This window comes from Theropithecus gelada, chromosome 10 (assembly GCF_003255815.1).
Source record: "Theropithecus gelada isolate Dixy chromosome 10, Tgel_1.0, whole genome shotgun sequence".
Classification (NCBI taxonomy): domain Eukaryota; kingdom Metazoa; phylum Chordata; class Mammalia; order Primates; family Cercopithecidae; genus Theropithecus; species Theropithecus gelada.
The window spans coordinates 92873819-92889179 of NC_037678.1; positions in this window are offsets into that span (position 1 = coordinate 92873819).

A 15361-nucleotide genomic window follows, 5' to 3' on the forward strand; every position below is an offset into this window, starting at 1 on the left:
CTATATGAAATCTTTTTTTTACAATTTGGTTGTGAAATGTATTCTGGTATATTTTCATCTCTGGGTTTCTCTGTGGATATATATCTTATAGTGTAACATGTCAATTTACTCATTTAATACCTACTCAAGTGCCCTCTCTGTTTCATTCCTGGTGCTAGATGCTGGGGATATGTGAAGGAACAAGTAAATCAAGTCCCAACGCTCGGGTAGTTGTATCCACCACAGGCATAGAGAAAAAACCAAATGGCTCAAATTGTAAATAAAGCAAGCGTGATTGAGGGGTGGCATTTTAAATGTGATGTTCAGAGAAGGCCTTTATTTGTACAGAATCCTACATGAAGCAAGGGAGAGAGCAGTGTGAATTGGCAGGAAAAGAGCATCCCAGGCAGAGGGAATAGCAATTGCGTAGGCCCCAAACTTGGCAAGTGCAAGAAACAGCACAGAAGCCTGTCTGGTCAGGTGCTGATGCAAGAGGGAAAGCAAGTTTGTGAAGGTGGGCAGGGGTCAGGCCTTGGAGGGCCTTGAAGGCCATAGTAAGAAGTATGGATTTTACACTGTGTGAAGGAATGCTTTAGGAGATTCTTAAGCAGTGGACTATTGTCTGGCTTATATTCACTTTGATATAACACCAAATTAAACTAAATGCAGTTTTCCCACTAGCTGGAAGATCTCTCTGAGCATAAATCATAATGTAACTCCACCTCTCCACCTGTAACAATGGGTTTATGGATTTCCAAGGGGTTCACAGATGGCTTTCAGAGAGTCCATAGAATGCTTGTAAAATGTATATTTATGCATATATTTAAAGAATTCAGACCTCACAAAGGCTAAGAACCACTGATCTAGAGAACCCTAAATTCAGTTTGAGCTGTACTATTCCAGGATTCTTTAGGTCTTCAACATAGCTGGTAGTCTTAGCAATTTTTTCAATGAAGGACCTAATTGTTCATTAACTCATTTTCTTTCTTTATTCTGAACCTATTTATGCCTAGTGTTCCATTATTGGAATGCTAAGCATGTGGGAGTTATTTATATTCTACTGCTCAAGGTCATTGTCAAGGTCTGATTTTTCAAATTCAAAAAATTGCAACCTCAAGCATAAATGGGTTAATCAGGTATATATTTTCAAGTCTCTTTGTCCCATCTAGTAGATTGCATTAAATTCTTCATCCCTTTCTGAATCCGTGTCCTTTGCCATGTAGCTTTGCAAAGAAGGGGTGTACTTTTGCACACCTGACTTGTTTTGGCTAGTGGGATATCAGCAGATAAGAAAGAAAGAGCTGGGAGAGCACTTGTGAAGCCTTTTTCTTTTGCCTCCATCATTATCATGAGAAGAACATGGCCAGGCTAACCAGCCAGTGCCAGGAGGATGAGAGTCATGTGAAGCAGAGCTCAGTCACCTTAGCCAAGCCCAGGCTGGATTGGTTGATGCCCAGACACATGAGTAAGCCCAACTGAAGTCAGCTAAACTGCTCAGCCTACCCAAAGATCTGCAAGATATTGAGGTTCTTATTGTTGTATGCTGCTGAGATTTCTTTTGAGGATGTTTATTATGCAGCAATAGTTAACTGATATGCCATATTGCTACCATATTTGTAGCCCCCTTTTTAAAGGACACCACATTGGAGATCCTGAATTAAGTTCTTTTGTGCCCATTTAGGTCCTGATTCAAAACTGAATTCCCAATTTCAAATTATATAACCATGATAATCAACCCCAGTTGTTTATACTTCCTTATTGGTATACATTCCAGCGTTCTCTTCAAAAGCTGCCACAGCTGGTTACAGAGGCCAAGTCCTAGAGGGTTCCACTAGTGGCAGAAGGGTGAAATTTGCAGCACTAATCTTGTAATGCTGGGACTCAGCCTGACAGTGGTATATGCCACAACATCCTAGCCGAATGCAAGAATGCTAATGAAGGATACAAATCCTCCTTCAGAGCAGGAGTATAAGCTGTCGAACCTTGCTAAATGGCTGTAATGAATGTAAACTACAGCATAACAGCTGAACCTTGGGATACACTTAATTGCCCAGGGTGGTTTAATCTTCAGCCCTGCCAGTTGCAGAAGGATTATTTGTCTTTGGTGAACTCAGTGGAGAATTGAAAGTAAATTTGTTTAAACGATAGTAGAGTTTAGAATAGGCATAACAGAAGAATCATAAATAACCACGACTGAAATGTAAACTACAACCAAATCTAAGGCTGCTCTTTGTCTAAGGATTGCATCCTTGAGGAAGGAGGGAGCACCAGTTTCTTGATTTAGGCTTTTATTAAACCATATTATGAGTCACTAGGAGAACAAATGGGTTCTATTTAAAATAACAGACATGGCCAAAGCAACACGACCATCATTTCAAAGCTACGTTTCCCTGCATGAGCCTTCAAAAGGCATAGGGATGTCAGAGTTTTGCTGATTTTGAACCTCACTATCCCCAAATCCCACTTCTTCCCCAAATGCATAGAAACAAGATAGCCTTGGATCTTAATCACACTTTTTTCTTTAAAAAAGTGTTTTTACTGGCTGGGCACAGTGGTTCACATCTGTAGTCCCAGCACTTTGGGAGGCCAAGATGTGAGGATCACTTGAACCCAAGAGGTCGAGGCTGCAGTGAGCTATGAGTGTGCCACTGCCCTCCAGCCTGGGTGTCAGAGCAACCCCGCCCACAATAAGTTTTGAAGAGGTGATATAAGTAGATGGTAAACTTTCTTTCAAATGATAGGAAAATAATGAAAATTAAGCCTTCCTCATACACTGTTTATCTTTAATCCCTTAATTCATTAGAGGTAAGTGGGGTGTCTTGCTCTTTGTGATACAAATTATCAAAAATGTATTGAAATATTGAATATTCTTTGCATTGTTTAGTTTTTAAGATTTTGTGAGCACTAACATAAAGACCTAGAGATTATTTTCTCAATACTGTCAATAAGTTGATTGCCCGACTTCAACTATACAGACTGACTTTAAGTGCAAGACAATAATGAACATCTTTAATAATAATGACCATCTTTTATCAATATGGACAGCCACAGTGTTTAAAAATATATGTAACTCATTATTCATGTACAAAAATGTGTATTGTGGAGGAAATGATTGTAAATTCTTCATGTGTATTGACTTCTGTGGAAGACTGCTGTTTGCCTAGCACAATCTCTTCTTTCCTTCTTCCTATAATATTAATAGAAGCTTAGTTTTATTTAGGACAAACATATTATCCACTAAAAGGCCACATTTTCCAGTGTCGCAGGTAGGCGACTAGGCCATGTGACTAGGTTTTGGCCAATGAGTTTAAAGCAGAAGTGTTATGTGGTATTTCTTGAAGAGTGGAGGCACATCTTTATTCCTTACTTCTCCAGCTACTTTGGAATGTGGATGTGGGCGGCTAGGCCTCCAACTGCTATCTTGGGTCATGAGAAAAAGGGTCATTCTAGAGATGGTAGAACAGACAACTTCAGAGAGCCAAGTTTCTGATGACTTTGCAGAGGTGCCTTGCCAGTCCTGAACTGTATGCCTCCACATTTATTTTGCAAGAGAGAAAAATAATTTCTATCTTATATAAGTATATTATTCAGGGTTCTCCAGAGAAACAGACCAATAGGAAACACACACACACACCACACATTTCCTATTGGTTATAGGATATGTACATTTGTCCCTTAGTATCCACAGGAGATTGGTTCCTGGACCTCCCATGGGTAACAAAATATGTAGATGCTCAAGTCCCTGATATAAAATGGCATAGCATTTGCATGTAACATATGTATATCCTGTTTACCTCTTCCTACCTAACTTTTTTTTTTTTTTTAGACGCTGTTGTCCAGACTGGAGTGCAGTGGCGTAATCTGGGCTCACTGCAACCTCCATCTCCCGAGTTCAAGCGATTTTCTTGCCTTGGTTTCCCAAGTAGCTGGGACTACAGGCATGCACCACCACACCTAGCTAATTTTTGTATTTTTAGTACAGAAGGGGTTTCACTATGTTGGCCAGGCTGGTCTTGAACTCCTGACCTCAGGTGATCCGCCCCCCTTGGCCTCCCAGAGTGCTGGGATTACAGACGTGAGCCACTGTGTCTGGCCCCTTCCCCATATACTTTAAATCATCTTTAGATTACTTATAATACCTAATACAATGTAAATGCTATGTAAATAATTGCTAACTGTATTGTTTAGGACATAATGACAAGGAAAAAATGTCTGTACATGTTCAGTAGAGATGCAGTTTTTTTTTTGCAAAGTTTTTAATCTGAAGTTGAAGCTACAGATGCTGAGGGCTGACTATATACAAATACACATACATCTATATATAAAGAGAGGGAGAGAGAGAGAGAGAAAGAGAGAGTATAGAAATTGGTTCATGATTATGGAGGCTAAGAAGTGATTTAGCCTCATGATTTGTCATTTTCAAGCTGGAGAATCAGGAAAGCTGGTAGATAATTCAATCCGAGTCCAGAGATATAAGTCCTGGTCCACATCCGATGACCGGAGAACTGTGAGTGCCAATGTTGGAGAGCAGGAGAAAATGGATGTTCCAGCTCAAATAGAAGCAAATTCACCCTTCTCCACCCTTTTGTTCTATTCAGTCCTTCAACAAATATCATGATGCTCACCCATACTGGTGAGAGGAATTTTCCTTACTCAGCCTACCAATTGAAATGCTAATATTTTCCAGGAACACCCTCACAAACATACCCAGCCCAGAAATAATGTTTTACCAGCTATCTGGGCATCCCTTATCCCAGTCAAGTTGACACATACAATTAAGCATCACAAAATGCTACTGTCGTTTAGGGTTTTCTCTCATTCCCAGACAAACCTAATCCTTATTACTATGCTTTCATATTGCTTCTGAGCTTCCGAAGCAGCAGCAGCAGCAGCAGCAGCAGCAAATCATCTCATGGCACCTATTTCAGTCCCTGGCAAATGTGGGCTTGGTGCAGCATAAGAGAGCACTATTAGTACAGAGTCAGTGTTGCTTACATTCAGTGACACTGAGTATGAATTTCAAACGGTGGTATAGGAAATGAATTAACCAATTCTGTTTTCTTTCTGGCCACTTGATAAATGATGTCCCTGTTTTGGCCCTGCCATTACCTTTGGAGGTATTTATGAGGCCCAGTGCCTTTATAATAGCCTATCAGTCTCCTGTTTTCAAATTAGTCCAATTTTTCACCTCAGTGCTTATTTAGGAAATGCCCTACTGGATCTGCCATTCCTAGCAGCCCCAGGAGCTAAGAGATGACAAATTCCTGGGTTTGGTTCTTTCTTTCTCGCTCTCTCATCCTCCCTTTCTCCCTCCATTCCTCCCTCCATCCTTTCCTTTTTTCTTTTCTCTTTCTTTCCTCTCCCTTCCCTCCCTTCTTCCTTCCTTCTTCCTTCGTCTAACATACAGTGCATGATTTTAAGTGTATAGCTCCGTAAACTATATATATTTACGAACATTCACATATGTAAACACCCATGTATAACCACCATTCCATTCCAGACAGGGTACATTTCCTGTCTGGCATGGAATGGAAACTTACCCTAGAAGGTTCTCTTAGGTTCCTTCCCAGTTCATAAATACTTCCACCAGAGTAAATGACTATTCTGACTTTTATCCTCATAGATTACTCTTTGCCTGTTTCTAAGCTTTATATAAATGGAATCATACAACATTATGTCTGGCTTTTTTCATTCAACATAATGATTTTGAGATTAATCCATGTTGTTTCTTATATCGAAAAATTAAAGAGAAGAAAAATCAGTGAATTGGAAGCTAAAAGGATTTCACTCAGATGTGGAACAGAGATAGAAAGTGACTTTAAAATCATTTCATATGTGAAACATGTCTATATGGAAAGATTAGTTGAGATATAGATGATAGACTAAATGACTCCAACAGTTATCTAATAGGGAATACAGAAGTGAGTGGAGGTCATGGAAGAGGAACATTTAGAGGGGTGATAGCTTACAGTTTTCCAGAATTTGAGTAAAGCCACATGTCCTCAAGTCAGAATGGCACTTTCAACTCCAGAAAAGATAAATAAAAATAAATCATCTAGACCCATCACAATGAGGTCATGGAAGAGCAAGGATGAACCAACAATCCTAAAGTGCACTGAGGTTCTAACTCCAGAGTGATAAAGATATTTTAGATCTTCATTAGGAGGGGGTTACATAGATGTAGATATTTATCAAAACATATCCAATTATGTATTTAAGATCTATGCATTTCATTGGATACAATTTTATCTTACTTTTTAAAGGGTATTGAGGGCAGGGTTGAGGGAATCCCCTGCTTCCCACTCAGAACTGTGGCTCAACTGAGCGGAGTTCTCATTGCTACAATAAATGTCAAGGACAACAGAGCAATATCTTCAAGATGTTGAGGGAAAACTGTTTACCTATCTTTCACGAATGAAGGTGAAATAAAAATATTTTTAGCCATACAAATATTATTTTCAGATTCTCTCTTAAAAAACATTTTTTTAAAGATACACTTGAGTAAATTTTAAAAAAAGATACCAGCTGGGCGCGGTGGCTCATGTCTGTAATCCCAGCACTTTGGGAGGCTGAGGGGGACAAATCACGAGGTCAGGAGTTTGAGACAAGCCTGGCCAATATGGTGAAACCCTGTCTCTACTAATAATACAAAAATTAGCCAGGTGTGGTGGCACACGTCTGTAGTCCCAGCTACTCGGGAGGCTGTGGCAGAGTAATCACTTGAACCCAGGAGGCAGAGGTTGCAGTGTGCTGAGACTGTGCCACTACACTCCAGCCTGGGCAACAGAGTGATACTCCGTCTCAAAAAAAAAAAAAAAAAAAAAAAGATATCACAGTGTCACAGGAGATTATGGGCTATCAGAAACAAAAGTGACTCTGTCAATTGGTAAAGTATATTGGTAAAATTATTTATTGACTGTAAAACTAAAGAGAAACCTCTTTTGGGGTATAAGAAAAGTAAAACTCAAATTCTAAACAATAACAATATGAGGAAGGGAGTGTTGAGTAGTATTCAGTGGATAAAATATGCTAAAGTCATTGTGGTTTGTAGGAAATGAGACATATTGAATAACTGTTGAAAAAAACCAGACAGAAATTGTGCATGGTAATATTTGAAAGGCTACCATTAAAAGAGTAAAGCTTTTGGCCAGGTGTGGTGGCTCACATCTGTAATCCCAGCACTTTGGGAGGCCAAGGCAGGTGGATCACTTGAGGTCAGGAGTTCAAGACCAGCCTGGCCAACACAGTGAAACCCTGTCTCTACTAAAAAAATACAGAAATTAGCCGGTCATGGTGGTGCACACCTGTATTCCCAGCTACTTGGGAGGCTGAGGCACAAAAATCCTTTGAACCTGGGAGGTGGAGGCCTCAGTGAGCCAAGATCATGCCACTGCACTCCAGCCTGGGCGACACAGCGAGACTCTGTCTCAAAATAAATAAATAAATAAATAAATAATAAATAAAGCTTTCAAATGAGCAGAGGATCAAAGGAGGGAATAGGTAAAATGTTACAAATACAACAAAAGGCAGAAAAGAAGAAAAGCAAAGGTAAACGTAAGAGGATGGTAAATATAAAATAGAAGGCGATAGATATCAGTTCAAATATTTTAGTAATTCTAATACATAAATCAAGATGAAAAAGGAAAAAGGCTTACCATGCAAATATTGATCAAAAGAAAGCTCATGTGGCAATAATGTCAAAAAAATTAAAGTGAAAAACATAAATAGGGATGATGATAAAAGTTATATTCTACAACAAGGAAATAAAATTCAGGAACTGTATGTTCCTAACAACATGGCCTTGAAATAAAGCAAAAACTGACAAAGTTACAAAGAGAAATTTACAACCAGAAATTTTAGTGGGGGACTTCTGATGTTCATGTCATGCCTAAAAAGACCCTCCCCTGTGCCCAGTTATCAAGAGTTATGTTCATGCTTCCTTTGAACACCTTTACTTTAGTTGCATAGTCATCATGGATTATTTAGATTCTCTTGAGGAAGGAAAGTGCTTCATTCTTACCCTGGACCTGTAGTTGTGATGTGGTTGTTCTTGGCTACTGGTGTCAGTTCTTTACCATTTGACCTCCAGTTTGCATCTGCATGGTATTGAGCAGTGTAGATGAGTCATCTGACTCTCTTGTCACCTTGGACAAGAACAGCTTTCTTTCCTTTGCTTCCTGTCAGAACACCCTCCAAGGAGTTACACTGCTATGGTTTGAATGTGTCCCTTCCAAAATTCAGATGTTGCTAATGTGATAGTATTAAGTGTTTGGGCCTTTAAGGGATCATTAGGCCATGAGGGCTTTTTCTTCCTCAATGGGATTAAGGCCCTTGTAAAATAGGCTTCATGCAGCATTCAGCTAACTTGCTCTCTTACCCATCTACCTTCTGCCATATGAAGATGCAGCAAGAAGGCCCTCATCAGACACAAAATTCTGATGTCTTGATTTTGGAATTCCCAGTCTCCAGAACTGTGAGAAAATAAATTTCTATTGTTTTTAAATTACCAAGTTTCAGGTATTCTGTTGTAGCAGCACAAAATGGACTAAGACAATTTATTCCAGCACTATGTCCTTCCAATCAACCACCACCCAGATCTGCTGTATGGATCAAAGTTTTCAATATAGATACTTTCATAGTTAATCCTTTCCCCCCATATTTTACAAATGTTTAATGGTAAATTTACTTATATTTGGTTCAAGGTTTCTTTCTTTTTTGTTTTTGTTTGTCAATGACTTTATGAAAGTACTGGAGAATTTGTTGTAACTAGGATGCCTCCATACCCATAAGTCCATGATTCAGGGTCCTGGTAACTAATAACATTGTAATTTTTTCAAGGGGTTGAGATAGTTAAAGATGTATGTGTGAGTACGCACGTGCTGTGTGTATACCTTTATCTTCTAACATGCTTTGACTATGGAGTAACAATTCATGATTTTTCTTCTCCCTGATTACTCTATGCAAGTTGAAGTACTCTAGTATGCTACCATATAAGGTGTATATTATATTTGATTACATTTACATAAAATATCCACATAAAACAGATCCAGAGAGCTCAGAGAACATCAAAGAGGATAAATGCCACAAAACTACACCAAAGTGAATTGTTTTCAAACTACGGAAAATCAAAGATAAAGAAAAAAATCCCAAAAGAAGCCAGAAGGGAAAAAATATCTTTCCTCCAGAGTAGCATAGATAAAATTACATTTGATTTCTCCTTGGAAACCATGCAAGCAAGAAGAGTATGTAGTGAATTAATTAAAATACTGAGAGAAAAAAAGGACACCAACCTAGAATTCTGTGCCTTGAGAAATTATCCTTCCAAAGTGAAAGAGAAGGACTTTCTCAGATAAACAGAAATTGAGGGAATTTGTTGCCAGTAGACCTGCCTTACAAGAAATATTAAAAGGAGTTCTTCAGAGAGAAGGAAAATGATATAGGTCAGAAATTCAGATCTACATTGAAAAAAGAAGTACATTGAAGAAGGAATAAGTGAAGGTAAAGTAAAACTTGTTTTTCTCATTCTTATCAACAGATAATAGTTCAAAATAATAATAGCAATAATGTATTCAACTGTGTATACCTATATATGTCTATATGTATACACACACACATATATGCTTATGTGTAAGTGAAATGAACTACAGCAATGATGAAAGGGATGGAAGGATAGAATCAGGTTTTTTTTTTTTTCAGACAGGTTATCACTCTGTCACCTGGGCTGGAGTGCAGTGGCTCAGTCATAGCTCACTACAGCCTCAATTTCCTGGGCTCAAGTGATCCTTCTGCCCCAGCCTCCCAAGTAGCTGGGACTACAGGTGTATGCCACCTTGCCCAGCTAAGTTTTAAATTTTTTCTTGCAGAGACAGGGTCTTGTCATGTTGCTCAGGCTGGTCTTGAGCTGCTGGCCTCAAGTGATCCTCCCACCTTGGTCTACCTAAACGCTAGGATTACAGGTATGTGTCACTGTGCCTGGCTAGGATTATTTAGTTATTATGAGGCACTCACACTATCCACGAAGTGGTATAGTATTATTTGAAAGTGGAATTGGATTAGTTATAAGTGCATACTGCAAACTCTAGGGCAACCAAGAACAAAGTAAAACAAGTACAACTGATATGTCAAGAAAGGAGGAAAAAATGGAATTACATAAAATGCTCAATTAAAAGAAAAGGTAGAAAAAAAGTGGAAGACAAAAATAGAAGCAAAGAACAAGGACACTAGTCAGGATTCTCCAGAGAAACAGAACAAATAGGATGTATAGATACATAGATAGACAAATAGCTAGCTAGCTAGCTAAGATTGATTATGAAAATTAGCTCATGTGATTATAGAGGCTGAGAAGTCCCATGATACATCATTTGCAAACTGGAAGATCAGATAAACTGGTAAAGTAATTCAATCTGAGTCCAAAGGCCTGAGAAACTGGTGTTCCACTGGTGGAAGCCCTGGAGTCCAAAGGCTAGAGAACCTAGAGTTCTAATGTTCAAGTACAGGAGAAGATGGGTGACCTGGTTCCAGAAGAGAGAGCAAATTCTCTTTTCCTGTGCCTTTTTATTCTACATGGGCCCTCAACGAATTGGATGGCACCAGCCAGCATTGGTGAGGGCAGATCTTCCTTAATTCACTGATTTAAATGCCCTTCTCTTCTGGAAACATCCTCAGAGACATACACAGAAATAATGATTTGCCAATTATCTGGGTATCCCTTAGATCAGTCAACTTGACAACTAAAATTAGCCATCACAGACAACAATTGAAACAGCAACAAATTTAGTAGATATGAATTCAACTGTATCAGCAATCTCTGAACATCAGTGGTCTAAATGCACCAATTAAAAGAGTGTACAATAAAACAAGAACCAACTATGTATTATCTTCAGGAAATGCACCTTAAATATGAAGGCAGATGGATTAAAAATAAGTGGATTGAGAAAGATATATTATGCTAACATTAATCAAAAGAAAAATGGGACTATGGAGGTGCTGTGGACAGAGGAAAAATAAAAAATAAAAATAAAAAAAGTGAGAGTAGCTATACTAATTTTTTTTTTTTTTTTTTTTGAGGCGGAGTCTTCACTCTGTCCCCCAGGCTGGAGTGCAGTGGCACCATCTCGGCTCACTGCAAGCTCCGCCTCCTTGGTTCATGCCATTCTCCTGCCTCAGCCTCCTGAGTAGCTGGGACTACAGGCGCCTGCCACCGCGCCCGGCTAATTTTTTGTATTTTAGTAGAGACGGGGTTTCACCGTGTTAGCCAGGATGGTCTTGATCTCCTGACCTCGTGATCCGCCCGCCTCGGCCTCCCAAAGTGCAGGGATTACAGGCGTGAGCCACCGCACCTGGCAGCTATACTAATTTTAGACAGAGACCTCAGAGCAAGGCATGTTATCAGGGATAAAGAGGAGCATTACAAAATAATAAAGGCATCAATTCTACAAGAATACATAACAATCCTTAACTTATATGCACCTACCAACTGAGCATCAAAATATACAAGGCAAAAACTTATAGAATTTCAAGGAAAAATAGAGGAACCCATTAACGTAGATGGAGACTCCAATACCCATCTATAGGAATGGACAGATCCAGCAGACAGAAAATCAACAAGGACACAGTTGAACTTAACAACATTGTTAATCAACTGAATATAATGGACATCTATAGACTACTTCATTCAACAACAGCAGGATATACATTCTTCTCAAACTCACATGGAACATTAAAGATAGATCATATACTAAGCCATAAAACACACCATATAGTAGATTGCTCCCCAGCTCTTTAGTAATTAGAAGTAAAAGTTGCACATAGAGTAAGGTGACAATTCAGAAATATATTTTAATCCATCATTTAGAGATAGAGTTTGTTTTAGTTCTTTGACAAAAAGAAGATAAGCAAGATGAACTGTATTTGGGGACGATAGTTTCTTGTTGGCACATATAAAAATACACTTCCTTCTTTAGGACCTTTAATTTTTCAAATACTTTTGAATTTTTTTATATGTATGACTTATTTTTGTTTTAATCAGTCACAAATTTATTTTGGAAGTAGGTGATATTTTAAAACCTAAGCAAATCCAGCAATTCCACTCCTAGGTATATATACAACTGAAAAGTATACATCTGCTCAACAATATACACAAACTAGAATGTTTATAAAAACAATATTCGACCAAGCATGGTCGAATCCCAGCACTTTGGGAGGCCAAAGCATGTGGATTGCTTGAGCCCAGGAGTTCGAGACCAGCCTGGGCAATATGGCGAAACCCCATTTCTATAAGCAACAAAAAGTTAGCCAGGTGTGAGGCACGTGCCTGTAGTTCCAGCAACTCAGGAGGCTGAGGTGGGAGGATCACTTGAGGCCTGGAGGTTGAGGCTGCAGTGAACCAAACCACGCTACTGCCACTGCACTCCAGCCTGGGTGACAGAGCAAGACTCTGTGGCTGGGTGCGCTGGTTCACCCCTGTAATCCCAGCACTTTGGGAGGCCGAGGCGGATGGATCACGAGGTCAGGAGATCAAGACCATCCTGGCTAACGTGGTGAAAACCCGTCTCTATTGAAAATAGAAAAAATTAGCTGGGCGTGGTGGTGGGCACCTGTAGTCCCAGCTACTCAGGAGACTGAGGCAGGAGAATGGCGTGAACCCGGGAGGCGGAGCTTGCAGTGAGCCGAGACCGCACCCTGCACTCCAGCCTGGGTGACGAGCGAGACTCTGTCTCAAAAAGAAACAAACAAAAAAACACCCAAAAGACAATATTCATAGTAGTCTTATGCTACAGCAAGAAATATGTATTTAGTCTTTGTCCTTAGTTCCTGACACAGAGCTTCTAAAAACTTTGAATTTTTCTGTGTGATAGAGGTGGTAGGATTATCTTCTGTTATTCATAACACGCCCCTTTCAACCATAACTAAGTTTATGATTGAAATAAAGTGATTTCTGGTAGGAGCCCTAGACAGCTTCATGATGAGGGCTGGTTGCCAGAGCAACCAGCCATACGATTAGGGAATTGGAACTTTCAGCTGCACCCCCAGACTTCTGGGGAGGGAAGAGAAGCTGGAGATTAAGGTCCATCACCAATGGCCAATGACTTAATCATATCTATGTAATGAAGCCTCTATAGAACCCCCTAAACAACAGGATTTGGAGAGCTTCCAGGTTGGTGAACACACTGAAGTGCTGGTAGGGTGGTGTGTTTGGAGAGGGCATGGAATCTCCATGTACCTGCTTCTTTCATACCTTGCCCTATGCATCTCTTCCATTTGGCTGTTCTTGAGTTGTATCCTTCATAATAAGCTGATAGTAGTAAGTAAGGTGATTTCCTGAGTACTGTGTGTTCTGGCAAATTATTGAACCTGAAAAGGATTGGGTGTTCTGGGAACCCTCAACTTTGTAGCCAAGTCAGACAGAAGCATGGGTAGCCTGGGCACATAATACTTGTGACTGGCATCTGAAGTAAGGACAGTCTTCTGGGACTGAGTGCTTAAACCTGCAGAATCCGACACTAACACTCTAAGTAGTGTCAGAATTGAATTGTAGGACACCCAGTTAGTGCCGGAGAATTGGAGAACTGATTGGTGGTATGACAAGAACCAACACATTTGGTGTCAGTACTGTTGTGAGTAAAAGCAGTTCAGAAGCCCCAAACTGGAATCTACCTAAATGCCCATCTACAGTAAACTGGGTAAATAAATTGTACTATATTCACATAAGGAATTTAGCAATGAGAATGCCATAAATGACAACTACATGGAATTATACAGGAGAATCTCATAATTACAGTCTTGAATTTCAGCTAGACACAAGAAAATATATACTGTATAATTCCATTTATATGAAGTATAAACCCCAGCAAGATGAATCTATGCTGTTAGAGGTCCGATAGTGGTTACTCTTGGGTGGGTAGTGACTGAGAGGAGGCACAGTATGGGGGCTTCTGGAGGTGCTGGGAATGTTCTGTTTCAGGTGAGGGTGTCCAGTCTTTTTGGCTTCCCTGGGCCACATTGAAAGAAGAAGAATTATCTTGGGCTACACATAAAATACACTAACAATAGCTGATGAACCAAAAAAAAAAAAAAAAAAACCAAAAAAATCTCAGACTGTTTTAAGAAAGTTTATGAATTTGTATTGGGCTGCATTCAAAGCCAACCAGCCCTTGGGCTACGGGTTGGACAAGCTTGATCTAGATGCGGTTTCACAGGCGTGCTCACTTTGTGAAAAATGCATCAAGCCATATACTTATTATTATTATTATTATAAGAGACGGAATCTCACTGTTGTCGCCCAGGCTGAAGTGCAGTGGTGCGGTCTCGGCTCACTGCAAGCTCCGCCTCCCGGGTTCATGCCATTCTCCTGCCTCAGCCTCCTGAGTAGCTGGGACTACAGGCGCCCACCACCATGCCCGGCTAACTTTTTGCATTTTTAGTGAAGACGGAGTTTCACCGTGTTTAGCCAGGATGGTCTCGATCTCCTGACCTCGTGATCCATCCGCCTCGGCCTCCCAAAGTGCTGGGATTACAGGCGTGAACCACCACGCCCTGCCCGCCGTATACTTATTATATATGTCCTTTCTGTGTGTGAATATTAAACTTTTAAAAAGTTAAGAGAGAAATAAATAAGCACCTCTTTGTTCTCTGTCTTCATCCTTCAAGGACCATCCTCCCCTTTAATACTGGTAATAATGTCTGAAATCCCATCTTCAGCAGAAAGTCCTTATGTTTCATCAGTTTCTTTAATATTGTATTCCTGGGAATTCCCAAAAATGCAGTCAAGTTCTACGAATGCATCTTGGCGGACTTGATGCTGCTTGCATGGGGCTTCAACATCCTTCCCTCTGACTATCTCATCACTGTTTCACCATATGCAGCAATTCTGCTAGGGATGCTTTGTCTCAAAGGATGGACCCAAAGCAATGCATTTCTTTCCTAAAGAAACACAACTAACTCAAAATTCTTGCCAATATTTCTGAAGGAGAGAAAAGGAAGACTTAAATGGAATATTTGATACTACTATACCTCTGGTCTATTGGGCTATATGTTCCTCATACAGGATTTTCTCCTGCAGCTAACGCTGATGACTCACACATTTCGTCCTCTGAAATGGGGATCTCTTTCACTTTATCTTTCCTCTTTGTGTCTAGGGTACCAAGTCTCAGGAAACAGAAGAAGATCATATTGATTTGGTCTGTTAGACTTAGTGCAGGAGTCCAAATCAGTGACTTCCCACAAATTTTATATTACAGTATTATTCATCTTCTCTGTTATTATGTAGCTTAACAAATTACCCCCAATTTCAGTGGTTCACAAAAGCAAATATTTGTTTTTCTTGCCCCATATCTGTGAGTCAGCTGCAATGGCCCTGCTCTAGGTTATAGGTCTTTGTCTT